General features: G+C 40.5%; 1 protein-coding gene across 10 annotated transcripts in view; it reads left to right on the top strand.

Annotated features, from left to right (window-relative positions):
- APBB2 (amyloid beta precursor protein binding family B member 2) overlaps positions 1-26,583 on the top strand; it is a 165,089-nt gene that overhangs the window by 3,996 nt on the left and 134,510 nt on the right. Inside the window, exon 1 of one of the 10 annotated variants that reach the window (XM_088056101.1) lies at positions 26,478-26,500. The exons of the other annotated variants lie outside the window; for them this stretch is intronic. The gene's annotated coding sequence lies outside the window, so the exon portion shown is untranslated. Of the gene's footprint in view, positions 1-26,477; positions 26,501-26,583 lie in introns of those variants that run through there. 10 annotated transcript variants of the gene reach the window in all.

Here is a 26,583-nt window from a genome sequence, read left to right as displayed (position 1 = left end):
GTTTATCTCTGCCTCATCTGGGAGCTCCTGGTTGCTGAAGTCTGTTGCCAAGGTTGTAAGAGCAGACCCTGCAGCAAGGCAACGGGAAATGTATGTAGGAGTCTGCCCTGACAAAGACAGCAGACCCTTGGCCTCCATCACTCTCATGATAGTGAGTTAACCTTGTTAAAGAAAGTGGGTTTCTTTATGCCTTAAAAAGATGAAACTTGATTTAGCTGGAGATCTAAGGTCAGCCTCAAAGTTCTGTCTTTGTTTCTCCAATGTTAAAAACGTTTTCTTTCTTTAACTGAAATGTGCTGAGCTTGAGTCTTCCCTGAAAATGTGATATTTGTTTGGATAAGTATTCAGATCATGACTTTTACTGCTGAACAAACCCTGCATCTGAGTGTAACACTGATTAGTGCATTTTTAAAGTGGTCTGCATACCAATTAGGATGATTAACTGGATGGAAATATGTGCATTTATCAGTAGTCTTTGCTGCATTTGATACTGAACACCGATCTCAGATGAAGTCAGATGCATTTCAGTCTAGGAAATCACAAATGTAAATTACTAACTTGAGTAGTAGTGCATTAAAAGTAATATGTGACAGAGAGAGGTTTTCTAGAAAATAAATGTGCAAATTTTTCTTCTGACCTCAGTCCCAGATATCCAGTGTATGTAATCCTGGTTTGTTTTACCTTATGAATAGTGCTATGGCTGTAAAGTACTTTAAGCAAACTCCTGGCAGGCTTATATTTGACAGTTTAATCTGTCTGACTTCCCAATTTAAAAACCTCCACTAAAATCTCAGTGTGTCCTCCTGTAGCTATGCCAAAATAGAGTTATAACTCAGGGATTTATTACTGTTTGGCTGTTCTTATTTTCTGTAGAAGACTTAAGGGGAAGCTTTTTTTCCTTTGTCTTCTTTGGTGGATTACATTGCACCCCAGATAATAATTGTCTAACCCTGTCAGACAAAGTATCAGCTCTGTCTGCCTTTGGGAAAACCCTCCTGGAAGCAATAGTCACGCTTCACAATGATACACTTTAAAGCAATTTTGCAGTGTGTTTAGTTGTTTTGTTGAAGGTTAATTTTTGTTTGCCTTAAGCGCAATGTGTAGTTTAATGTTCAAAGGCACCAAAAGGAACATTTCTGAAGTACTTCTGCAGATTTCAAGTATAGATGATGTGTTTAAAAATACCATTTGGATTTAATGTTGGCATTAATATATGTTTCATGCATTACTCTCTTAGTCACAACTGATTTTTTCCTTATATCTGTTAGCTGGTTATAGAGAGAGGTTTCCTGATATAATTACTGTGTGTGAAGGACAGATTCCAAAGAGAAGGAAATTGACAGGCATTAATGTTTCTTACCTTTATAAATTAACTTGTTTTAACAGAAGAAACTACCATAAGCTTTATATATTTTGTTGTTGCTATCTGTTGTAGAAACATATCTTTTCTTTGCAGTGTTCTCAGGATAGGAAGCCCTCCAAACAGTTATTAAATGGGAACCATTAGTGTGCCTAATATTGGCACAAATTAGTTAAGACTTTATTGGAAACCTTGTAAATATAATTTCTCAGATGAGTTGAAGGGAGATGCTGCAGGGCTCTTACAGGCCAGCTGCAGAATTCAGCAAATGAGGAGCTTGACATTAAGCCATCCTATGTATTTAATATAGTATTTCATTTACCCAAACTACTGCCATATTTACCCAAACTACTGCTTCCACTTCATAAGGAAGTGGAAGCAGAAGTTTGGGTAAATATGGCAACTAATTAATTGCTCTTGTGTTTACACTTGCCTTGTCAATTCTATTTGCAAAGAGGTTTATTGTTAGGAGGAGATATTTCTTAGCTGAAAGGAACTGCAAGGAAGAGAAATAAGGAGGAGGAATGCTCTCCCTTGGAGAACTTGGCATTTGACATACCAAATTGGGATTTAAATGTGGCATAATAGAAAGAAAGATTAATTAAATTGGTTAAATGAGTTGGAGATACAAATGAGTAGGCCACAATCTATGAACTTACAGGAAGATTCGTCTGGAACTAAATACAGTAGGCAGCCTGGGTGTTTGGGATGCACATGGCATTAAGAAAACCCTCAGCACTATGTGATGATCTTGTCTAGTTAGCACCCTGCGTGCCTCCTATGTGAGCAGGAGAGGTGGGATCTCCATGTTTTTTTTGTTGGTGTGTTGTTTTGTCTTTTTTTCCCCGATACCCATCTGGGTGTAAAACCTTTGGGGAATGTGAGATCTCACCAGGTCAGGCACCTTGGTGGAGTGGCAGGTTGGGAAGCAACTCATATTTTTTGATTCCTGTGGGAGCCTGCTTGCCTTTTACTTCCTTTTTTCTTCTTCTTTCCTTCCCTCTCTCTTTTTCCCACCATAATTCAAGAAAATAAGTGAAACAGCATGCAAACCATCAGTACAGGGAGTGCTTTAACACAGCTGTATATGAAAAGATACATGTACTCAGAGAAACAGAATTTTTAAATTTATTTTTTTTGAGAAGTTTGACATTAATTCCCTTAAAAAGTTCTCAAATTTAGGAAAAATATCTGATGATACTTGTGTATTGAAAGAGAAACGTTAGAAAAAACACATTTTTTAATTATTTGATGTTTGCTTCTCAAAAACATTTGAGATTGGACTTATTGTTAGAAAACTTTGTAGGTTGGTAAGATGACTAACAGGATATTGAAGTAACACCAAACAATGTTGGCTTTAAGCATGTGTTATTATTTAAAGCATGTGCAAGAACTTCTAGAAAACAATGCTTAATTATGTATGTATGTTTTAACCTTATTTTTATAATCTTTACATTATGTCATGTTATGTGACGTGCTGTTATGTCATCACTGACACGTGTCCTGTATATTTTCTTTTGCAAGTATGGATTTAAACATGGGTAAAAATGATGATTCTGTATCTCCCAAAATATAGGAAGCTTTCTGGTAGAGGCATACGAGCATTTAGGGACCAGTAATTCTTTCCTGAAAACCAATATAGATATGTCCTAATGTGATAAAGATGGTGCTGTTTGTCAGGGAAATGGCTTAAGTGTTGCTTCCTGGGAAGTTTGTCTTTGCAGCCTAGCAGCATGTCAGTATAGTGATGTCCTTGCACTAAAGTGTAACTCTTGATGGCAGATCACAGAAAATTCAGGAATTCTCAGTGAGGGGTCTGTGTGGGGAGGGACATCAAGAGGTGCAATTGGGGCGTTCTGAGGGCTGTCAATGAGGCTTGATGCCAAGGATGTCCTGAAGTCATGGGAACCTCAGAGCATCGTTAAAGGTTTGTTTCTCAGGCAGGAGTCACGTTTCTGTTGTTTTATATTGCTTTGGCTAAAACTCAGCCAGGATATGTTGCATGTTGGTTCTGAAATACATGAAATACATGCTCATGGCCAGCCGCTGTTTAGGAACACATGCAATGACATGATATGGTTTTACTTGCTTGTTTCCAGGCAGAAAAAAGGGGGATCCCTTGGTGCTTCCCTGGTTCAACCAGCAAGTCAGGAGGTGATGTTTGTCCTCCTTCTCTTCCAGGGTGTGTGCATGTGTTACAGGGAAGGGACCAGGCAGGATATGGCAAGGTACATCCCTAAATTTGCTGTTTCCCTGGTAGCAGAGGCTCTGGTGACCCTCATAGCCTCAGAGATGCGACAGCTGAGAGCTGTCACTGTCCTTGCCTTGCAGTAACACTGAGGCTTCACTGAGCAGTCTACACTGGCAGTCTCTGGAGAGGCCAGGAGCTGGTGGCTGGCTGCCTGCCATCCTGCAGCACAGCCTGGCTCTGCTGCTGCCAAAGCAGCAGGTAGGAGTGCTGGCTGGGCGGAAAGCGTTTTGTGGGATTTATCCAAAATAAATATCTAATTTTGCATGGGTGAGGCTGAAATTCTTCAGCTGCACCTCCTACTAGGGCAGAAGAGAAACCCTCCTTTTCATCACAATGCTTTTTCTAAGCTTCTGTGCATATGCAAGGTAAAGCTATTATTTTCCTAAATTTAGAGTTTGGGTCCTCCTTCCTTGAGTTGTGATGGATGTCTAGATCTATACTACTTTGAAAACCTGTTTGAAGACACATAAACCAAACTTCTCTGAACCTCCCCCAAAAGGCTCACAATCGAGCCATTTAGCTGACTTTTTTGCTTTTGCTCTGTGCTTCTACATAGTCCTTGAAGTGTAAATATAGAGCTGGAGAAAATAGCACTTGATCTGGTATCCCAGCTTGCACTAGACTTAAATTAAATTAGGAAATATGAGCTTCTGCTATGAATCAGAAACTTGAGTTTGTAACCCCTTAATTTTTGGCCTGATAAATCCTATTACTCCTCAAAAGCTGTTAAGGTTCATGTCTATAAGTCCCAAGGTTGTTTTAAATATGTGGGTTAAATAACATATATGCAAAGGTTTAAAATAAGACTGTCAGCCCACACAACATGTCAGCTGTAAAACCAAGACTGGACAGTGTGGGGCTGATTCAGGACATGCTGATCCAACTTCAAACCTAACTAGTGTTGAGCTTTAGCTTCTGCTGCCTATACTGCCTTTGCTGTGGTACAGGGATGGAAAATTCACAGGTTGCTGATATTTGTACTGGCGTCATTGGTCCTCCCAGTGTAATGGGGTGGATACTTTTTGTGCAGTGTTGTCACTCTAGGCTGAGAGAGCCTAGAGAGCTCTTGCTTGGCACACAGTGTGAGCATGTCCTGAGTTTTCCCTGCTGCTGAGCGCAAATACTTGATAACTTCCTCAGGCAGCCGGTGTTCTAGCAGGGAACTGGGCTTTCCTCATTCTGGGGTTGTTCTTGGAGCTGAGGTTGCAAGCAAATATTTTAAGCACGGGTAGATGCAATGTGCTGTTATGGCAGGATGTGAATCCTCCTTGCACAAACTTCAGAGGAGGTGTTGAAATTCTAGATTCATTATGTTAGAGGGTGAAACTGAATTCAAATAGATTTTAAAGACTGACAGAGGAGGGAGATGCTCTAAGGAGAGTGACACACACACCCTGCAACTCCAAAATGAAGATACTGGTGCTCCCAAAGGCTGGCTCAGGAAAGGCACCTGCAAGAGGAGTCTGCTGGAGGCAGGACCTAGTACACAAATAGATGAAGAGGAACTTTAATTACACAGAGGAGCTAGATGATGAGATTTGATGCAAAATGCAACAATAAAATAACCCTAAGTAACTTGCACAGAGTTAGATGCTAACCTGGATATCAAACTCTTCTGTGGAGCAGTGGGGAAGCATAGTGTGTGCTAGGTATAAATAAATCCATTTTAAAATGTTTTCTAGGTTTCTTTCTTTCCTCTCCTTGTCTGTTTTAAGGGCAGGCCAAGGTTTATCCTGCAAGATTCTAAGTACCCAAATTTTAAAATAATTGTGTTTTGTTTTGCAGAAACTGAAGTTTCCGCATGGAAGTTTCAGACACAAGCTATGTTCCTTTGCATTTTCTTGGCTATTCCTAATGTAATAGTGTCTGTAGCTGTCATTACCTCTAATTCAGAGGCATAAGCTATCTCAAAAGCTTTCACAGCACAACAGGGAGTTTTAATAGGCCATGGGATACCCTGTGCAAAGCTTGTCAAGTGGCCACAGCTGGTTGGTAAAAGTGGATGATTAAAAACGAGTGTTTTCCAAAGGTTTTGAGTGTGGCAGGCTCATTGATTAGCCATGTTTCTACTTCTTTCAGGAGGTGTGGGTGAAAGAACTTTTTCTTTGAAACAGAGCAGTGCACACATGAATGCTTGACACTTATGGATGCTCCTACTTTCTTACCTCACATGGTATCTGCACAGCATACAGGAAATGGTAGTAAAATGACTAGTACTTTTGAAATGGGTGTTGAGGAGATTTTTAACCATAACTAGAAAGCTACACAATGTCTTAAACTTGATAAAATGGTTCAATTCGAAGCAAAAGGCTTTGAATTGAAGAGCACATCACAATTTTACAAGGTGAAGTTATGCAGCTGAATTAGATTGGTTTTACAGAGGGTCTGCTGAGGATTGACAGAGGCAAAGCACCATAGTGAAATGACAGTGTGGGCTGGATACCCTCTGATGGGGAGCAAGTATTTAAAAAAAAAAAAGGCAGCTCCACTGGGAAGTCTAACTCTAGTGCTGTTATCTTAAGGGTCATCAGGAATGGCTTCAGAAACTGAGCTTATTTTAGAATAGCAGTTTATTGTCAGAATTAAGATCAGAAAATTTGCTTATTGCTTCTGAAGAGAAGTAGTATTAGGAGGCTTTTGCATGCTCATTTCCTTCATTTGCTCCATGCTTTTTCATGTTATAGCAATATCTGTGTTTAAAACAACCTTTTTCTTAAAACATTTATCTTCAAAGATAAAAGCAAAGTATTTATAATGCTAGTATGGCATTGGCAGCTTTTAATTAGATGATCTGAGTACAAAGTTAAGAAACAGCATGCTGACAGGAATTTTCAGATCTGCTGGTTTTCCTGTTGTCACATGGATTTCGCCACAACGATACAACTTTTGATAATTACACCCTTGGCCCAGTTATTCTTTTTATGCTTTCCTTTCCACATCGAGTCAGGCAAGCGTAGACATTTAATGTACATTAGAAAGGAGAAGTTTTGTCTTCAGAAATGAATCACAGTGGAAAGGGAGGAGGGAGAACAGCAAGTCTTGTGATTTTTTCCCAGCATTCTAAATGAAATTGTTAGGTAGATGATACCAAGGCATCATAGGTGCTGTGTTTAGGTCCTACCACACTGATAGGGGTTTCCCCCCAAATACTGATTGTAATAGATGAGTTTCTTAAACTATATTCTTTGAACTGAAAACTTTGTATGCAAGTTGCATGTCAGCAGGTCAGCAGTGATAGTGTTGCCAAAGGAGGTCTGTTGATGCCACCATTCAGACAAGTGGCATGTGTTAGACTTTACTCCTGTGAGATGGTAATTGACTGCTGGCTCATATTATAAGGGCAGAAGAAGGTATAAAAAAAAAATAAGTTTTTTTTAAAAGGAGTAATTGCCATAATAATTTTCTGAGTGGGGCCATTGGTAATATAAAAGAAACCAGTCAATTCTTTTTTTTTTTTTCCCTGAGGATATAAATGGGACGTAGAAGTGATGATAGTATAGTAGACACCTTCAGATTGCCTTTATCACAGATGGTCTGTTTTCCTGGATCTTCACAGGTAATCATTATCACTTAGGTCCTTCTGTCTTTGTCTAGAGGAAACGCATCTTACTTTTACCCACCATCCTGATTTTGTGTAAATCATTAATTGCTCTTCTGTTTCATTTAGCTTCAGCCAACCATCAGATGTGGGATCATATTATTAAAGAACTCTGATGCTTTAATTACATGTGTGCCACACTTTTTAGTGCTATTACAGAGAGGTTACACACTGCCTGTACTGTACATCCAGGCAGGCATAGTGAGAATAGTACTGGGATTTTTTCTGTGAATTTTTGAGTGACTGTTATCAAGACTGTCATGTGTATGTAACCTTTCAGCATACACAGCATAAATTGCTGCTCCAACTAAACTTAGAATATGTAAGCAGTAGAGCTTTGCTCCAATGAATTAATTCTCATGCTCTCAGGTATCAACACTGGTTAAAATTGGCTAAATTTCATGTCAGTGATCCCTTTGTACAAACATATATTTGTTATCTCGGTACAGCAGTGTGGGATTTCTGAGGACGAGCACTGCAAGCTGCCATCTGAGCTGAAAGGTCTCGCGTGTCTCTTCCTCAGCATGGAGTGACTTAACACCTCTCAAGGCCTGTGACACAATTGTGCTTGTCTGCAATTAGTTGCTTGACTAATTTCCAGTGCTGGTGGTTATTGGAAGTTACAGGGACAGCAATGTTGTTGCTCTATACTAGGTATTTTGTAAAGAACAGAAATTAACAGGTGTATTTTGTCGTGGAAAATGTGGATTTCCTTGAGGTGACTTTTCATATTGGGAGAGAAAATACAAACTTTGAATTTCTCATTCTCAGCAGACTACTGCTTCTTGGAGTAAGTGAAACAGAAGCTGTAGGAAAAGCTGTTATTTTATTGGATGACTAACCATATTTTTTATTCTCTGTATAGAATCATAGAATAGCTTGGGTTGGAAGGGACCTTAAAACTCTTATTCCACCTCCTGTGCCATGGACAGGGACGCCTTTCACTAAAGCAGGTTGCTCAAAGCACCATCCAACCTGGCCTTGAACACCTCCCCAGGGATGGGGAATTCACAGCTTCTCTGGGCAATCTGTTCCAGTTCCTCACCACCCTCATAGTAGAGAATTTCTTCCTAATATCTACTCTAAACTTACTCCCTTTTGGTTTGAAGCCTTTTCCCTTTTTCCTCTATATCCTCTTTCTCCTTTTCTTGTATCCTATTTCTCTTTCTTGTAGACTCTCTGAAAGAGAACTTCATGGTTTTTTGGGGTTTTTTTTAAAACTCTCTTCTGAGCAATGAAGTATTGTGTTTTCATTCTTTGCATATTTCTTGATTTGGTTCTAATAGAATATAAACATGTGTAAAAGTTACTTATTTTCCAAAATCGTAACAGCCCTGCTGCGTTTGAAGCACGGTGTGTGCTTACAAATGAAACAGTCAGACTGTTAAGTTTTAAAACAGATATTAAAGGAAAGACTAGTTAAAGTCATGTATGGAAAATGGGACAAAATGCAGCATAAGTTAATCTGTTAGTGGACTGTGTCAGAGTAAATGACCCTTTATTTTCTTTTTCCTACCTTAAGATGTGAGTCAGGATAAATATTTTTATTTCAGCTGGTCTTTAATAAAACATTTGTTATGGCAGTTGTTAGAGTTACAAAGCAGTTAAGGGTTGTACTAAAGGGGAAACAATAGAAGAGCAAAGGAGATGCCTAGATTGGAGAAGACTAGGGGTGGATGTTGCCAAAAAAATTTGTCAACCAGAAGTTAGGAGTGCTCAAAAGGTGCATTAATCTTGTTGGTATTAAATGAGATGATGTAGATGTATCTAGCCCTTATACAGAAGAAGTAGAGCCATTATACTGTAGAGTTCTTGTCTAGGAAGGAATTAAACATTTTGATAATGAGAAGTGAGAAAGATAATTTGAAATCCAACTTGGTGATGCAAGTATTGGCTTTACCCCACATAGTACCCAGCATTTGGGGGGGCACATGCTTTGGGATTTCTTGTCCCTTGCTTTATCTGGTCTTTCCCTGCCTCCTTTCCAGCTCTGCCTCAGTTTGCATGTTTTTGATCTCACCTCTTCTTTCTGCAACTTTCTGAAGTTGTACAGCACTCTTTGTGCCTATAGCTCTGGAAAAGCTAATTGAAACAAAATTTTGCTAATTGTGTCTGGAAGTGGCACAAAGAATGACTGGACTGGCTTGCTCAGCGTGGGAAAAGGGAGAAGTGCTCTACAGTTCCTGGACTTTGAACTGCTTGTGGCTTTATGGTTTCCCAAACTGTGGTTGCAGTTTCCTATTTGGCTGTTCAGAGGTGAATTCCAAAAGCTTCAGCAGAGTTTTGGTGTTTCTTGCTGCAAAAGCTTTGGCAAGGACTTCACTGCATACATAATTCTAATAACAGTGTATTAAATATAGAAGGTTGTATAATACATTAGTATTTATTAAATACTATCATTATCTGAATTTATAAAGTTCATAGTCATGTTGTGTGTGACCTGAAACCCCCCAGGTTTGAGCTTAGTTTGTATATTAGAGTTGCCTATCTTAAGAATACCAAAAGACATCCCCTCTCCCTGATGTTTTTAGATGTCTGTGTAGCATTATGGTGTGTAAGTAATTCGTATCTTTGAGCATAGTGCTGGGGAAGGATGGGCAGTCCCAGGAGCAGTGCTAGGATCTCCCTGCTGTCAGCTTTCCACAGTTCATGGTATGTAAGTTATAGGCTGCCATCTCCAACCCATGAAGACAGGGAGTGATGATCCAAGTAGTGTCTCTTCTTGTTCCTTGCAGATCTGCATGGCAAATCAAGGTGGCTCTGTAAGATCAACAGAGAAGATGTTAGAGCAAGAATGAGGGTTGGCTTCTCTAAATACTCTACTGTATTTAAAATCTTTTTGGCAGCAATTCAAGATTTTATGTAGACAGTCAGTGGCGAACCTTTAATACATGTGGTAAAATCTTTCCTGTGTTAGACTCAAAGAACAATGTAGAAAATAAGTTTTTCCTGTCTAAAGGAAAGCATTTGCCACCCTTGTTACTGATGGGTGGTATGCTAATTCTAAGTAACCCATTGGAATTGGCATGAGTAAGATAAGATGGAGAAGTGTTGACTTTGAGTCACTCATGGTCAGGAGTTAAATATGGCACTGTGTATTCTTAATTCTGTAAAATTCGTTGTTTCCAGGATTCTTAAAAAAACCTTTGGATCTGAATAGCTTGGGATGCTGCTATTAAGTTGCAACATGGATTTTGATGTTCTGGGAAAACGCTTTTACCTGCCAGGATAATATTTGTTAATTTCTCTTCGCAATATGTGGTTCCTTTGGCTTTGCTTTTATATTTTAGGCAGTACTTTAATGTCTTCAAGACTTTGACTTTGGCCTACTGGTGCTAGTAGAATAAATGTGCTGAAGTACTTCCCTCTAAGTGGAAGTGGTCCCTGAATCATGTTTGAAAGCCATGCCACTTTGTTCATACAAAATGATGCCTCTCATGTCCAGGCTGGACATTGGGTGTTGACATTGGGTCATTTGCACAGTGAAGAGCACAGAGACAGCTTTGCTCTTCCTTGAAGTATCTGACTCTGAACGCTTTGGCTTTAGGCAGAAAGTGTCCAAGCATCAGCCAAGTTGGAGCGTGTTTTTGATGTTCTTTCCTGGCAGTGAGACCTTTGTAGTTTCAGGATTGTTTTTCAGAGACATGCTTTTAGTCCTAGTGGTTCAGCTGGTGCTGTTAAAAATTTTATCAATTTAAAAAAATTGATATATATCAAAAACCCATGAGAAAGTACTTACCTGGTGTGGGGGGACTGGAGTTTGAATCAGGTTGGTGAAATTTTGAGATCAAGATATGCTTTAATTGAAAATATTCTCTTGCTATAAAGCATAATTTTTGCTATAGAGCAGCTGCAAAACACAAGGTAAAATTGCCCTAAGCTAAAGATTTATTTGTTTTGCTTTTTTTCTTTCCTCCTCTTCCAAAACAATCTGCAGTATGTTGTGAAGCAGTATTCAAAAAAAGCATGGCTTTGTGTGGAAGGCAGGAGCACAGCAACAGGCAATTACTAATGGGTTTTGTACATGGTGCAATGGGAGTAGGGTAGGGAAGCTGTTGCACAGAGCAGAGGAACTGTAAGTATATGTGCTGTTTGATATTTCAGTCTGCTGTGCTGGGTTGGACCATAAACATCTCTCCCTGTTTCCCTTTTTGTGTTTTGCTCCCTGCCAAGGCAGATGTAAACTTGCAGTGTTATTTGAGGTTTCTCTGTACAGGCATACCTTTTAACTGCAATTAGGGTGGAACACATCCCTCCCCGATGGGTAACCTGTAGTAACATTGCTTATGTCCCTGTGTGACCAGAAATACAAAGATAACAAACACTTTCCTGCTGTAAAACTTTCCCCCAGGTTTAAATGGATAGGAAGGTTCAGTGTGGCTGATTAGTTCTAATTACCGCCCTTCCCCAAGCAAATAATTAAAGGTTGCTGTTAAATTCACCTCATTCTCTGTTAAGCCTCCCTGGTCATATTAAACTGCCTAAGTCAAGTAGTGTTTTTAGTGCTGATAAAGGAAAGCATTGTATTGAGAAAAACACTTTGTGGAACAATTTTAAAATTATATGGAAACATAGTATTTAGCAACCAATAAAATTATTTGTGTTGCAACACATGAGAACAAAGGAGTTAAGAGTGTTGTGTATCTGCCATGAGGGTGCCTGCCTTCAGCTCCTGCATAACTACCCTGTGCTTAATCATGAAAGGATCTGTCTACACTGGCACATTGGCAGTGCTAGGGAATTTAACACATTCTCTAATGTCTAGTTTATGTAAGGATTCCTACATATTTCAAATACTTGGTAACTGTGCTTATGTGTTTTGGGGGAAAATGTGGAGGGAGGTAGCTTGAGGGGTGTTGTTCTGTTGGTAGTAAAATAATTACACATCTATCTTTTCTTACTGAGTCACATTTGAGGTGTAGGTGCCCTTAAGGCCTCACTTTCCATAGTCCCTGGGGAAATTTCTCCACCTGGATTCTTAGCACTGGTGTTCAAAGTGCCTGCTGCAGTCTAGTGTTTGGTCATGTAAAAGATAGCTAGCATGGTAGATACATCTACAGGGATGGTGTGACATCCAGGAATTGGCAGGAGGGAAATTCCTCTGGCTGGTTGTTGGTTTACTTGCAGGTCAACCCTTTTATTATGGATGGTTAAGTGAAGAAAAGATTTTGAGTGCCAGGCTATTTCTTCTTGAAAGACTAGTCAATAAATTGTTTAAGAACTTATGAACAGCAGGAATTAGCAGCCTGGCCGCCTAAGCTGTTACAGGCTTTGAGTAGCATGTGCTGGGGGGCATTTTTCCTTTGCCTTGTCAGGACAGCTATATTTTACAATGGTCATTATGCTCCTGGCAGGGTTTGCAAACACATCCAGTTGCATTTGGCTCGACTCCTATTACTGTGGTGTTTTGCTTTTCCAGAGTTCCTTTAACTGCAATTCAACACCTTTTATCAATCTGGCCTTACCACAGCATGGAAACAAGAAAGGCTTGCATAGAAAGTCACTGTCTGGGCCCTGACTGATGTTACTTATGTGTTTCATCATCCTCTTCTCCCAGTGTGGATTATTTTTGGCCACCAAGGTAGGGAAAGCCTACCAGCTCAATGGCAACACGAGGGGCAGCATTGTAATGAAGTTTTCCCTGTTGCTAAGAGGTGGTTTTAGTTAGAATGGGGAGACTTTCTTAAATTTTTAAGTTTTTGTGTGTCCTTGAGTAAAAAGAGGACTTCTTTTCTGAAGTTTCCTAATGCCCTGAAATATGTGCAGTTATAAGTTCGGCCAAAGTTGAGATACATCAGTACATTTCAATGAAAACCACAAAGTGTTCATGGCTAGGGATACCTTTCATGAACTTCCTATTCAGTTCTTTAAAACAATTAAAATTGAGGTATTCTGTTCCAACTCCTTTCTCATTGTAAAAGTTTGTTTAGTTTTTTAATTTTTTTTTGTGCCTTGAAAACTGCACTTTTCATTTTAAATGAACTTAAGAATTCGTTTAAGAGAGGTTGAAACAAAAGGCTAAAAACTTGATTTGTTTTATTTTTCTATATTCCATTTATTTCCAGACTCCCTGCACTTCTGAAGAGTTTAGGCAGAGAGGCAGAGAAGTTGGGGGAGCTTGTGAAGGTTTGGGGATTAGGTGTAAGATGTACAGCTACCCTATCTGCAGGGATACAAGAAGGGTACCACTGTTAGCTCTTTCAAAAGTTTGCTGTTGAATCCAAAAGAAATCTCTTGAAAACCTTCAGACCCATTCAGATTAAATGTAGTGTGTGGTTTTAGATTCATGCTCTTTTTCCAGAGCTTCAAGCCCATATCACCGAGCACAGATGAAAAGAATGTATGAAGAAGTCAAAGGAAGAATAACAGGCACCTCACTGCAGCCAGCTGCACTCAAACTTGGTGCTATCCCTTACAATTACAAAAACAATGTCTGGCATCCTTAGTTTTAAAAGCTGGTTGTGGAGGAGGGTTGCATTCTGCTTGGTGTTTCTAGCTGAGGACACGCATGTTGAATGATTAAAAGAGCAATTTGGGAAAGATGTTCCTTATGTCACTTCAGTGTTGTGCAGTGTTGGGGTAGTGGTTAATGTGTCTCTGGTGTGAGGATGGTAACAGGCTGCTCAACTCGAGTAGAAGTTGTGTAACTTAGAACTTCAGAGCTTCTTTCTGACAGTTAAGATAAAAGATATACACTGTGGTTAATGAAGGAATAGTGATGATAGGACAAAAAAGTACTATCAGACGCTGTTTGAACAGCTGTGGTTTCTATGATAAAGACAAATCCCTTCACATAAAACAAATTGCAGTTTAGGAATTAAGCTGTTTTGAATATAAATTTATATTTAAATTCTGAGAGGAAGCTTTTGTCTGTCTCCCTGAAGCTGTGTGAAATCCTTTGAGGGAGAAGAGAGTACTTAGCCATTTCTGATATTAAATGGCTTCTGAGAAGTTAGGCTCATCAAACCCTGAACTTGGGGTTTGGGAGTTCGTGTTCACAGGGTGGGAAAAACTTTGAGGAGCAGCTGATTCTGGAGTGTCAGAGGTCAGCTGACCTGGATACCCTTTGTGCCCAGGCATCACTCCTTGTTCCCGTTCCCCTGCTGGAGGAGAGGCTGCTGGGGTGATGGGGGCTGACTGCTCCCTACAGCCACTGGCACTGCTGCAGCCCCTCTGTGGAGTTCCCTGGCCAGTGTACTGTGAAGCTGAACAGATTCCAGTGGTAAACAAGCTTGTAATAAAATAGGCACAAGGTGAAAAGAACAAGGAAGGAAAACCAAAAAGTGATAGCTGGGTATGAAATACCACCTTCATTAGGGGCCATACAATTGACAGCTACTCAGCATCTTCATCCCTGTGTGTGCAAGGTGAGCCAAGGCCTCCATCACACGTGCTGCAAAGGCTAGCTTGGTTGTATCCCTACATCTAAACATCCTTTGCACATTTGAGGGTGTCCTCTGCTTCTAAAATAATGGTTTCTGTATCTCTGCTCAATCTGGTGTGGATGTTTACCTCCCCCTTGCCCCCAAGAGCCCCTAGTCTAAACCTGATTTATTCAAGTCCTCTAACTTTGTACTTAAGTGGTATGATTTTATACAGTGCTCTGAGAAGTTGTGAACTTCTGTCACAGTTTGTACTTAGCACACTTTTTCCTTTGGAAGAAGATAAAAGTGAAGAGCATGAATTAGAGTTCAGAAATTCTCCCCCTGCTGGGCTCAGTGTGAGAGGGGAACCCAAAATCTGGAGGCAAAAGCTGTTTTTATGGCAGCAGAAATAATTTTTAATTGAGACTTGCTATTCAGATGTCGCTTTTATGTTTCCTATTTCAGTCTTGAAAGAGGTCTGTTTTATATGATGAAATAAATGACTTTTTAATAAGCATATAACTAGTATTTTCCAAAACTCTGTAATTTAGGCACTTATGTGAATAATAGCACATGATGTATAATAGTATGTTGCCTTCAATTTTCCAAACTCTATTAGAAAGGGCAATGATGCACAAATATATAACTTCATTAGGTCTTTATATTTAGTACTTTGCAGCCCACTTTATGCAGATATCCTTATTTGTATTGCAGTGCAATTGAATCACTGGCATAATCTTCTGAGCAGTTAGACTGCCCAATTATGATTGCAGTGAGTCTGCAGAAATTAATGAATACAAGAACTTCTCTAGGTTTTAACTTTCTTTCCATTGAAAAGTGTGCTGGAAGGAAAAATTGGGGCAAATAATCTGGTTTTAACTTACTGGGTTAGCATATGGCTCTTAGCATCTGCAGAAGACAGCTGCCTCATGGGTCTGAGATGCTGGGCTCTGACATCTTCATGCAAGGGTGTTAGTGATTCCAGTTCCCTCCACTTTACCTGCAGAGTTGCTGTGGAAGGGGGTCTTTCACTCCAGTGTAGTGGAGAGAGCACATTTCTACACTGTTTCTGGAGACGACTAACAAGGCTTCTCAGTGGAGTATATTTGGTTTGGGGTCTTTGAGCACCTTGAGTCTTTGCAGTGGGTGGAATTTCAGGAAAGTCAAAATGTTCTTATTTTAAGTGCTTTTTTCCCCACCTTTTTGGTTGGTTTTCTTTTTCTTTTGCCTTCCCTCCTTCTAGAGTGCTGCCCACAGTGAAATGTGGTATGCAGTGATGTACACTTTGCCATAGAAGTCACCTGTATTTTCCCATTGGTGTCCTGCTTGTATTTGCATCACTTTGGTTTTTGCAGAAACAGCCTTTCGTTAGAGCTGAAGCATAGATTTTATGCTCAGGCTTTTCATGACACTTCCTTATCTTTCTTTTGCAAGTGCTTGTTCTTTGTTTCAGACTATGTAAAGGTCCAGACACCAAAATGACATCCTGAAAATGCCAAAAGGCCTCTGGCTATTCTAGAAGAATTGAAATTGAATTCCTATTTTCATCAGGACATCATTAATCATAGGCTTATGTGATGAGCAACTCCATTGTATGTTTGAGGACAGATAGCTGTTGAGAACAGCTCTTGATATATTCAAGTCTTTATTTTGCTTTGATCCTAAGTGGTCACCGTCAATGCGAAGGTGAAGCTCATAGGTCTTTTTCTGCAATCTGTTTCCTGAAGTGATTGGTCTTCCAGAGAGTAAAATCTACCAGATTCACCAAAGGTGAATGTAGAGCAGAGCAGCAACAGTGAAATGTGCTTTTTATGACTGGAGTTGATGAGTTTGAAGAGGGAACGGTGGAGGATTTCAGTTGCATCTCCTTTGGTGATGGCAGTCATATCTCCCAACCTGGCACACTTGTTAAGTGTTGGTATTTCACTCAGCTGTGGGAGCAGGTAAGAAAAAAGGAAGGAAATTACAAGTTGCATGTCTGTTAGTATTTTACAGTGATTATATGTGCATACAGTTCCATCATTGGCATGGCACTTCTGTAGCTCTGTTACTGAATATTCCATCCCTCACTGGGATTTATCAAAGCACAGTTTGGTGGGGAGTTGGGCCATAACTGTTGAGGTTTTCTCCAAGTATGGAGAGTTTTTCCTCATGTACGAGGACTTAATCTCATGATACTGATATCAGGAGAGTGAGAGAATCTGCCCCTCATCTTCTGTTTGGGTAGAGATGATGTCTTGGCCTTCAATAGGGAGAGAAAGTGAATGGTCTTGTGCAGACTAGAATGAGTTACTTTTCCTGGGACCATATCTTGGGACAAAGGGACTTTTAAAAGAAGACCCTGAGAAGATAGTATTTGGATGAGGTAGAAGAGGTTACCCACTGGAGGAGCTAACATCCTGGAAAACAATGACTTGGACTACAGGTTACCTTCCTAGAATAGAAAGGAAGATGTTGTAACAAATCTTCATCGTCTCCAAGGACCACTTAATTAATTTTGAACACCAAAAAATGTAGTCATAGTTTTTTGGCTTACAGAATGGCAGAAAAAGGCATAAACCCTTTTTTTTTTTTCAGCTGAAAAGAAATTCATCAGAGCTTATTTTGAAGGCAGTGAGATAATTTAATCCTACAAACATTAATTTATCTCAGCTTCAAGCGAGGACACTTTTTCTCCAAGAAAACAGATCTTTGCTCATGCCAAATATATGCTTCCTGAGGTGAATGGGTTGGAAAGTCTTCAGCAGCACAGGCAGTACTGAGAAGATCATTAAGAATGCGTATGTTCCCAGATGCTGAGCATGCAATTTCTGAAACAATTTAAACTTTTAACTGCACAATTTATGGAGGGGGTTCTACCATGTGTATTATGTGTGGAACAGCAAGAGGAGTAAGGGAGCTCTGTGGATGGATGTCTGACAAATCTCCAGATGGAAAATGCACCAAAGTGTCATTTTAGTCAATATTCTAGAACTATGGGACAGATAGGTCTAAGAGCAGAAAGCATTCAAAGGAGAGCTATTTCTCCTTGAGAAGTAGACAGTTCTGCCAGCTCTGCAGAAGTTAAGCATTTCTCTGAATTACCCTTGTGTACTGTTCATGTGGAGCTGTCCTTCCCGCTTGCATGAGGATCAGTGTGCAGGGTCTTATGGTTTTCTATATAGTTGTGTATCTTGTATTTTTTTGTCTCTTGGCTCTGTTTGGTTACTGCTCCTTTGTTTTCCCAAACAGGTTGGCTTTGTATGGGTGGCAGCCAGGAAGGGCGGAGAGGACATTATAGGGCAGGTAGAATCATGGAGTCATTGGATGTTTTGGATTGGATTGGAAGGGATCTTTAAAGATCATCTGATCCAAAAACCCCACTGCCATGGGCAAGGACATGTTATTTTTTGCTAGACCAGGTTGCTCAAAACCTCATCCAACCAGACCTTGAACATTTATTTGCAGGGATGGAGTATCCACAACTTCTCAATATGTTCCAGTGCTTCATCACCCTCATCATAAAAATATTTTGCTTATGTCCAGTCTAAATCTACTCTTTCTCACTTCAAAATCTGTTCCAATTTCAGCAGAAATGCTGCTCCTGTGTAGGGCTCCTTTTGTCTGGTACCAGAGCTAGACCCACTGTGGAATGAGTTCTATCTGTGCCAGACAGATAGAGTGGTGCTCTTTGAGACTGGATGTTGTCAGGGTGGATCAGACACTGTGTCCCTCTATTTTCAATACCTTGTCCATGAGGTGTCACTGCTGTGTGTTTCCAGAGGAAAAAGTAGATGCATCTCTGGGTTTTATGGGTGTCTCTCCCACTGTTGTTTTATTATGGTCTGTAACAGTTAGAGGCAGACCTGTGCCTTTAAGGTTGTTGATAAATGTGTCTTAGTAATAACCCTGGCATAGATGGAACAATTCTCCCTATCCTGATACCCACATAAAATGTTCCATACTTGACTTCCATGACTTCCTGCCAGAATTAGTTTTTATATTTATATACTCACACACTCTTTTGCACATGCAAGCAGAAACTGCCAGGCTTCCTTTTCCAAATGGTTTTCTGTCTTATCATACTTGGATTTATTTCAGCAGATTTGGATTGTTGAGGAAGACAGTGTATTTTGAGGGTTTTTCCATTCCCAGAGCCAGACTTGTTACCTCTTTATGAAAAAGGTAACCTTGTCTGGTTTAGCAGCACCTTTTGAAGTGATTAGCACAGCGTGTTATAGTAAAGGAATCTGCACTAGTGTCCTCTAGAAGACATTAATTAGGCTAACATTACTCTTCATCTCAGTTCCATTTACGTAAAGCTGTGGAATTTGAGGTTCTGCTTTTTATACCATGAATGCATCTTGAACCTTTTGCTCGGCTGTTTCAAGTCCCTTTATAGATGTTATAATTAATGGTTTAGTTAAAAATCCCGTGAGGTTTTATAGCTAGCTTAAAAGCTTGCATTTAGTGCACATTTGTTAATACTCAGGTCTGTTAGTGTCTTATTTCTTGTCCATTCATGTCACTTATTTCTCTCTGCAGACTTCTCATGGTCCTGTCAGATACTGCTTTACATTAGAAACTGTCATTTTCTGAGGCTCCTACCTTTTATCTCTCTCTGCTGCAGCCTTCCTTTCAGTTCATTGCATTGTGAGATACTTCAAAAAGACAAGGATGTGGGAGATAGGATGCTACTCTTTGCTCTTGTGCACACTGAACCCTTGTACTGACCCTTGCAATTGTTCTCCCAGCTGGGGTTTGGTATGTGTGCATCTCACCACCTGCCCATGATCTGGTTATCTTGGCAAACCCATGCTGCCTGGGGAGGTGCATGTGGCAGTCCTTGCTTCCTCCTTGGCTGGGTGGGAAATACAAAGCACACTTTATTCAAAATGCATCAGGAATTACTGACTGACAAACCTGCTCTCAGACAGTAGTGTGCCTGTTGTGGTTGCCTATGTTACTTTGGAGAAGTTCAGGTTTGTGTGGCAGCTACTAGTGGTATCTACAGAGCAGTCTGAGTTCTTTTTGCACTAAATTAATTTTGTAAAACACATCCACATTGATACTACTATGCATAGTGCACTAGTTCAAAGAATGAAGGGCAGTTCAGGTGGATAAAGTAGTCTTGCCTGGATAACTACAGCTATTTAAGAATTAGGAAGAAAAAAAATTATTTTGGCTGAAATTATTTGAAGTGTTTTCTTCTTTCACCAGTAAATGTCATTTGCTTTAGAGGCATTAAAAACTTGGGTCTTGTCCAGCTGTTCTTGTTCTTTCCCCCTCCTTATTTAACTTTATGCCAAGAAACATATCCTCTCTAATGACTCAAGCATGAGAACTCTATTTTCTTTTATTTTTTTTTAGTCTACATTTTATGTACACATGTACATCCTGTTAACTTTTAAATAGCAACTGTTTGGAATTAAAGCTAAGTAGTAATGATGAAACTGTGCTTGAATCCATGGTGTAAAAACTTAGAGTAGTTCAGATTTGTGGGGAGGGAGTCCCACATGTAGTGAGATGAATGGACAGCTGGCAGATGCTCTTGGTTGCTCTCAACTGTGTGAGGAGGGGGCTCAGCCCAGGTTTCCAGCTGACTTCCATTACCTCCCATCCAAAACTGATTGTTGTGTCTTAACTATTTCTAAGTACATGACCGGAAAAGCATAAGATTTGAAATATAGCTTTCCAAGTATTTCTGTGTAGTAGTCAAAACTTTTCAGGATTATTGAAGGGATAGTTCAGTATTAATTTTTAATGGCCCACAATGTCTTATTTTAACTCAAAAGGCATAGTCCCTGTCCTGAGGAACTAAGGCTGTATCACTTTATTAAATAAAACATCACAACAGAGTCCTTGTGTTTGGTGAGCTTGATGGTGCTTAGAGTTCAATTTGATAACAGCACCCATTCATGTGTTGCTTTGATTTGGCTGCACATGAAACTTAATTTTCAGAGATTCATATCTGTTCTCTGTTCATATGTTAAAAGAAATATTGAGGTAGCTTCCAGCAATGAAACTAAACTGACCACCTTTCCTGTGAAACTTCCAGAACTTCCGGCTTCTGTTCTGGCTTAAAATTTACGGTGTTAAAATAAACACCCTTTCTTCTGTCATTTCCACAGCCGATTTTAGCCAGAATGTGAAAGCAAGGAAACATTGTAACAGTAACAAATTAACATTTAAAAAAATCATCATGATAATTAAGATTTCTAATGAAAAGTCAGAGCTTCAGGTTTCTGGTACAAAAAAAGGTGCCTTTATGCCGGCTTATACTTCAAATATTAAGATCTTGGTGCATACATATATAGATAGGGAGAGGAAAACATGAGTGTAGGGGAAAAAAAGCTAAATAAAGACAAGTTTTTGATAAAAATTGCATAACTTGAGGAACAATTGGAAGATTGGACCAGATAATAGAGTGTGTATTAGTTAGGGGTAGTGTGAATGCTGTCTTGGTGTTCCTCATGCAAGCGTAACTGCTGAGATCAAATTATGTTTTCAAATTGTGTTTGAGCATTAGTCAATAATTCTGTACACATAGGTCAAATATTTTCCAGTTCTTAATTGTCTTCTGTATATAGAGTGCTGATGGTAGCCATTATTATAAAATCATTTATGTTGGAAGAAGACCTATCATCTAGTCCAGCTGTTAACTTAGCACTGCCAAGTCCACCACCAAGCCCTATTTCTAAGAGCCACATCTATATGCCTTTTAAATGCCTCCAGGGACAGTGGTTCCATCACTTCCCTGGGCAGCCTGTAATGTTTGACAGCCCTTTTAGTGAAGAAATTTTTTCCAGTATCCAATATAAATCTGCCTGGCACAACGTGATGCAGCTGCCTCATGTCAAATGACTTGTTATCTGGGAGAAGAGCCTAACCCTTACCTGGCTGCAATCTGCTTTCAACCTTGGCTCTCTTGTCGAGAGTGAAAAAACCCCCGTGAACCTCCTTTTCTCCAGATTAAACAACCACAGCTCCCTCAACCGGTCCATCTAAGACATGTGCTCTAGACTCTTTGCTAGCTTTTCTGCTCTTGTCTGGACATGCTCCAGCATCTCATACAGTTTGTCCTGTAATGAAGGGCCCAAAACTGAACACAGTTCTGCAATTGTGACCTCACCAGTGCTGAGGACAGGACAACCACTGCCCTACTTCTGTTGTTTCTGGTGTGTTTCTAGCCACACTGTTTCTGATACAAGCCACTGTATCAGGATACCACTAGCCTTCTTGGCCACCTGGGCACACACTGGCTCATGATCAGTTGGCTGTTGACCAGCACCCCCAGGGCCTCTTCTCCTGGGCCATGTTCCAGCCACTCTGCCCCCAGCCTGTTGTGCTGCAGGGGGTTGTTGTGATACAGGTGTTGGACCCAGCATTTGGCCTTGTTGAATTTCATCCAGTTGGCCTTGGGCCATTGATCCAGCCTGTCCAGATCCTTCTATGAAAGCCTTTGTGTCCTCCAGTAGATCAATACACCCGCCCAACTTGTGTCGTATGCAGGCTGTCTGCAAATGCGCTTAATCTACTTGTCCAGATCATTGACAAGGATATTAAACAGAGCTGGTCCTGAGCTCTGGGTGCCACCACTTGTGACTGGCTGTCAGCTGGATGTAGCTCATCACCACTCTTTGGGGCTGGTCATCCAGCCAGTTTTCTACCTGAAGAACAGTGCACCCATCCAAGCAATGATCAGCCAGTTTCTCTAGGAGAATGCTGTGGAAAATGGTATTAAGAGCTTTACTAAAATGCAGGCAGACAACATCCGCTTCCTGCATCTCTCTGAACACACAGCTTTTAATCTTATGGTAGGATGTTTCTACCAAATTGTCGCCAACATGCAGCAAAAGCCAGGGAAGGTAAGAAAATGAAACCCAAGTTTTAACATCAGTGAAGGAGTAAGAAAAGGGTTAAAACAGTGAAATGGTTGTTAGTATTTGATATGCAAATGAACATAATTCCTCAAGTAGGTTTTATTTGTTGAGTTTAAAGCTTGGAAGCAAGCTGACTTTAGATGGTGGTGTTTGTGATAAGATACAAATGCAATAATGCAGGCAAACTTGCTGTCTTGTTCAGCCAAGCATTGTTGGAATTTTTTTTTTTGTAGTGAATAGTATCATGCCCCCCCACCTTCTGCACTTGGTTGTTGTAGAAGGATTATCTGCATTGCACATAAATGTGCTGTGGCTATGGAGGAGATCTGAGCTGGTTTCATGCCATCTGGCACAGGACCAGAAGCAATGTGCCTGAGCTTGGGCAGCAGGGTGCAGCCTTGGCAGTTTGGGCTGGTGCCATCTCAGGGATGGATCTTTGTGCCTTAGAGTCAGCATTGCTGATATTCCTAGTGTACTCCTGTACACTTACATTACTCTTGGTTTTACATCTACAAGATTGTATTTTTAAAAAAAGGCTTTATAGATTAAAGAAAAATAGTCATCACTTGCAGTCACCCATCCAGGCATTTTGTCCTTTGCATCTTTACTTTATAATGTGCATAAAGTTAACACTTAGACTGTACTATAATTTTTTTATAACACTATATCTGAAGGTCTTTTAAGCCTTACTGTTTTATAAATTGGCTTTGGGTTTCTGCGGGGAAAATAATGCTTATATATTCATCAAATTTAAGGGATTAAGATGAGGAAGAAGTTAAATGATGGGAATAATGTGTTTGAATTGCAGGAACACAAAGATGGTTGTATGAAAGATGTTAGGAAACAATCTGTTCTCTGTTACACTTTTAGAGATCTTCAGTGAAAAAGAGGACCTTTGTGTTTTTACACACCCTCAGGAATGCACTCTGGAAGGTGGGGTACCTCCGAATGCTTTTAACAGCCTAATCAGTGCATAAACAAAACAACCCCATAGGCTGCTTTCTTAGTTGAAGGACTGTGCTTGTGTGGTATGCATTTCTGGCTAGATTCAAGTAGAGGTTTTTGAAGGCCTTTTTGCATTTTTTGTGGTAAGCCTCTGAACAAAATATTTGGAGAACGCACCCCTATGGTGTTCCTAGGTCTTCTTGTTTGTCAATGATCTGTTTCAAATCTGTGTTTAGAAGAAAAGTACTTGACTACCTTTTCAAGTACACCTTTGACTTATTTCTAAGCTCTGCATATTTAATATAAGGAAAATACTACTGCAATATGCTCTTAAGGTGCTGTATGACAGCATAAACTGGTAGTTTTGGCAATAATGCTTTTGTAGTGAAACTTAAGTGTTAGATTGCAGTGTTAGTGGCATGGATTGCTGTGTAATTGAACTTTTTTATTCGAAGCAACTGGATGTGTTCGTAATTTCTGTGGAAAGTAAGCAGTCTGTTCTCTTGGGGGAATTTTCTTGACTGTCTGTCTGACTTAACTTTCCTAAAGTCATCTCTTATTTGATAATAGAAAATAATACCTGACTGTTTGGGTTTGTGCTGAGAAAAAAGGAAGGAAGTCTCTCTCCCTTTGTGCCTTGAGGTGGCTGGGCACCTCAGGCTTGTGCAGTGTGCTGAGCATCTCCTCAGCTGTCTGTGCCTCCCTGCCATTGCTGTATTTCCCAACTGGCCCTCTCCTAGCAATGGGTTAGAGTTAGGGTGTGCTGTTTTGGGTAGGGTCACACAGAGGGTGATTCACCTTATATGTTAGTGGGAAGGATGCTAATGCTTTGGAGAATTCCTGTCATTCCTGTGATGGAAATTGGTCAGAGTATTTTGAATACACATTCAAATGATGAATTGTCTCTTCAACAAAGCATTGGTGTTTATAACAAAACAAAGGTGTGAGGTCCCACTGTGCAGTCTAAATTATTCTTGATTCCTGTCCTTGGGACTGTTCTTGCTGAAGTAGGGTATCAGCATCTAGAAGCAACTGTTTCTTTCACTGTGTGATGGCTGCTGGTGGCTTATGTGTTTTAGATTAAGGTATAAATAGGCATATGAGAATTATATCTATATATATATTCCCTTAAAAAAACAAAAAAACTTCTGGGTGCCTCTTTCAGTTCTTGATCTACCTGCTACTCTTGCTGTTTCTGAGCTCCAGCAGGGACAGTCTGTGTCATCAAACATGGGGTAAATACAGATGGTCCTGTCATGCTGTGTTTTGTGAGGATGCATTAGCAAAGGTCAGGAAGTCAGGTTGGGAATCACTCTGTAAGTACAAAGAGGAATCAGCTGGCTGCAGTGACTATCCCTCCCTAGATCTTAGTCATCATGCAGCATGGCGGTGACACAGGAGGTGTGTTTCTAAGCTAGGGCAACCAAGCAAAGGAGTAGTTGAGTGCAGGGGGATGCTTCAGAGTGGCTTTTCTGGAGAGAATTTGCTAAAGTATGCTACCTAAATGGTGAATTTGTTTTCTTAGAATGTGACATTAAGTTTCCAGTGTGCCCTGGTGTGTCCTGGGGTGCATCAGGCACAGCATCACCAGCCAGGCAAAGGAGAGGATTGTCCTGCTCTGTTCTGCGCTGGTGCAGTCCCACCTTGAGTGCTGTGTCGTTTGTCACAGTGTAAAAATACAAAGCTATTAGAGAGAGTCCAAAGAAGGGCCATGAAGATAGTGAAGTGTCTAAAGGAGAAGCCATGTGACGACCAGCTGAGGTCACTTGGGTTGTTCTTGGAGGAGACTGAAGTCTACAGCTTCCTCACATAGGGGAGCAGAGGAACAGGTGCTGAAGCCTTTTCTCTGGTGACAAGCAATAGGGCCTGAGGGAATGGCATCAAGCTGCACCAGGGGATGTTTAGATGGGCTATTAGGAGAAGGTTCTTCACCCAGAGGGTGGTTGGGCACTGGAACAGGCTCTCCAGAGAAGTGGTCACAGCACCAAGCCTGATAGATTTCAATAAATATTTGGACAATGTTCTCAGACACATGGTGTGATTACTGGGGTTGTCCTGTGCAGGGCTAGGAGTTGGACTTTGATGATCCTTATAGGTCTCTTCCAACTCAGGACATTCTATGATTATATGACTGATATGTGCAAGCACTGAGTGAGGAAATATTTGAGACATTTGCAGTGTGCTTTGGAGAACACAGTAGGAAATACTTCAGCAAAGCTCTTCCTAAGAAGTTTCTAAGGAGAGATTTGCTGTGAAGACTGTTTTTTAGGAGGCTTGGTGTGGAGGTGCTGAGATGAACATGCTGCAGTTTTTGTTGGCAAGGAGCCTGCCTCTGGCTGACACATCTTTTGGTAGGTACTTGTGACTTCTCTCTTTTTAAAATGGTTAGTTGGATTAAATAGGACCATGAGGAAGATGAAGTACTTTGTATTCCTTCATTGATGTTGAAATTAATTTGATTTATTAGATCAAGGGAGGGATATAAGCCACAAGTAGAAAATGTATTCCTGTTCTACTGTATCTAACAAGCTCTTGTTTTTCAAATTTATTACCCTGTGTAATGTTATGCTTTACTAGTCTGGAGTAATTTTAGCAAAACTGAGTGCTCATTCACTGGCTTCTGCATGCCAGCGAAACTTCGGTGCTTTGAAAGTAGTTTCTGTTCCACAGAACTTCTGTTCACTTTAGTTTTTTTGACTGTGGCCTACTGTTGCTGTTCCATGCTCTTGCCGTAAAGTGGTATGTTAAGACAGGATGCCTTTGTTTGTGCACAAGCAGCACCGTTTTGGGGGGCGGGAGAAGCTGGCGAGAGGGATCAAGTGGCTGGTGCTTACAGGCCCCTGGGGGAGCCAGGCAAAATGGTGCTCATTCATGGGGCTCCAGCAGTAAAGTGTACCTTCCCCAGTGCTTCCCTCCTGTTTTATTTTGGCTCTGCAAATTGCCCAAGCTGCAAAGAGTGCCTGGCTGTCAGTGCTTTAGGGTATTTTGGGTAGTTGGAGTGCTTCTGCCATTTTTTCCGTGCTTTCCAGGCAGCAAGGAGGGCATGGAGGTCCTGTGGTGTGGCCCTGCTGAGTGTCCCATTGCAAGCATTGCTGAATGCAGAATGACCCTGTGCTGATGGTAGGTGTCTTTTGTCTTGTGCTAAACAGGTTTGGCTTTTGAGACTGGATGATCTGCATTGGTGCCCCAGGTAGGTGCAGCTG

Source organism: Pseudopodoces humilis, chromosome 6 (assembly GCF_049639895.1).
Source record: "Pseudopodoces humilis isolate 2021_Gansu_Grassland_sample_001 chromosome 6, ASM4963989v1, whole genome shotgun sequence".
Lineage (NCBI taxonomy): Eukaryota > Metazoa > Chordata > Aves > Passeriformes > Paridae > Pseudopodoces > Pseudopodoces humilis.
This window is presented reverse-complemented; position numbering and strand designations above follow the sequence as displayed.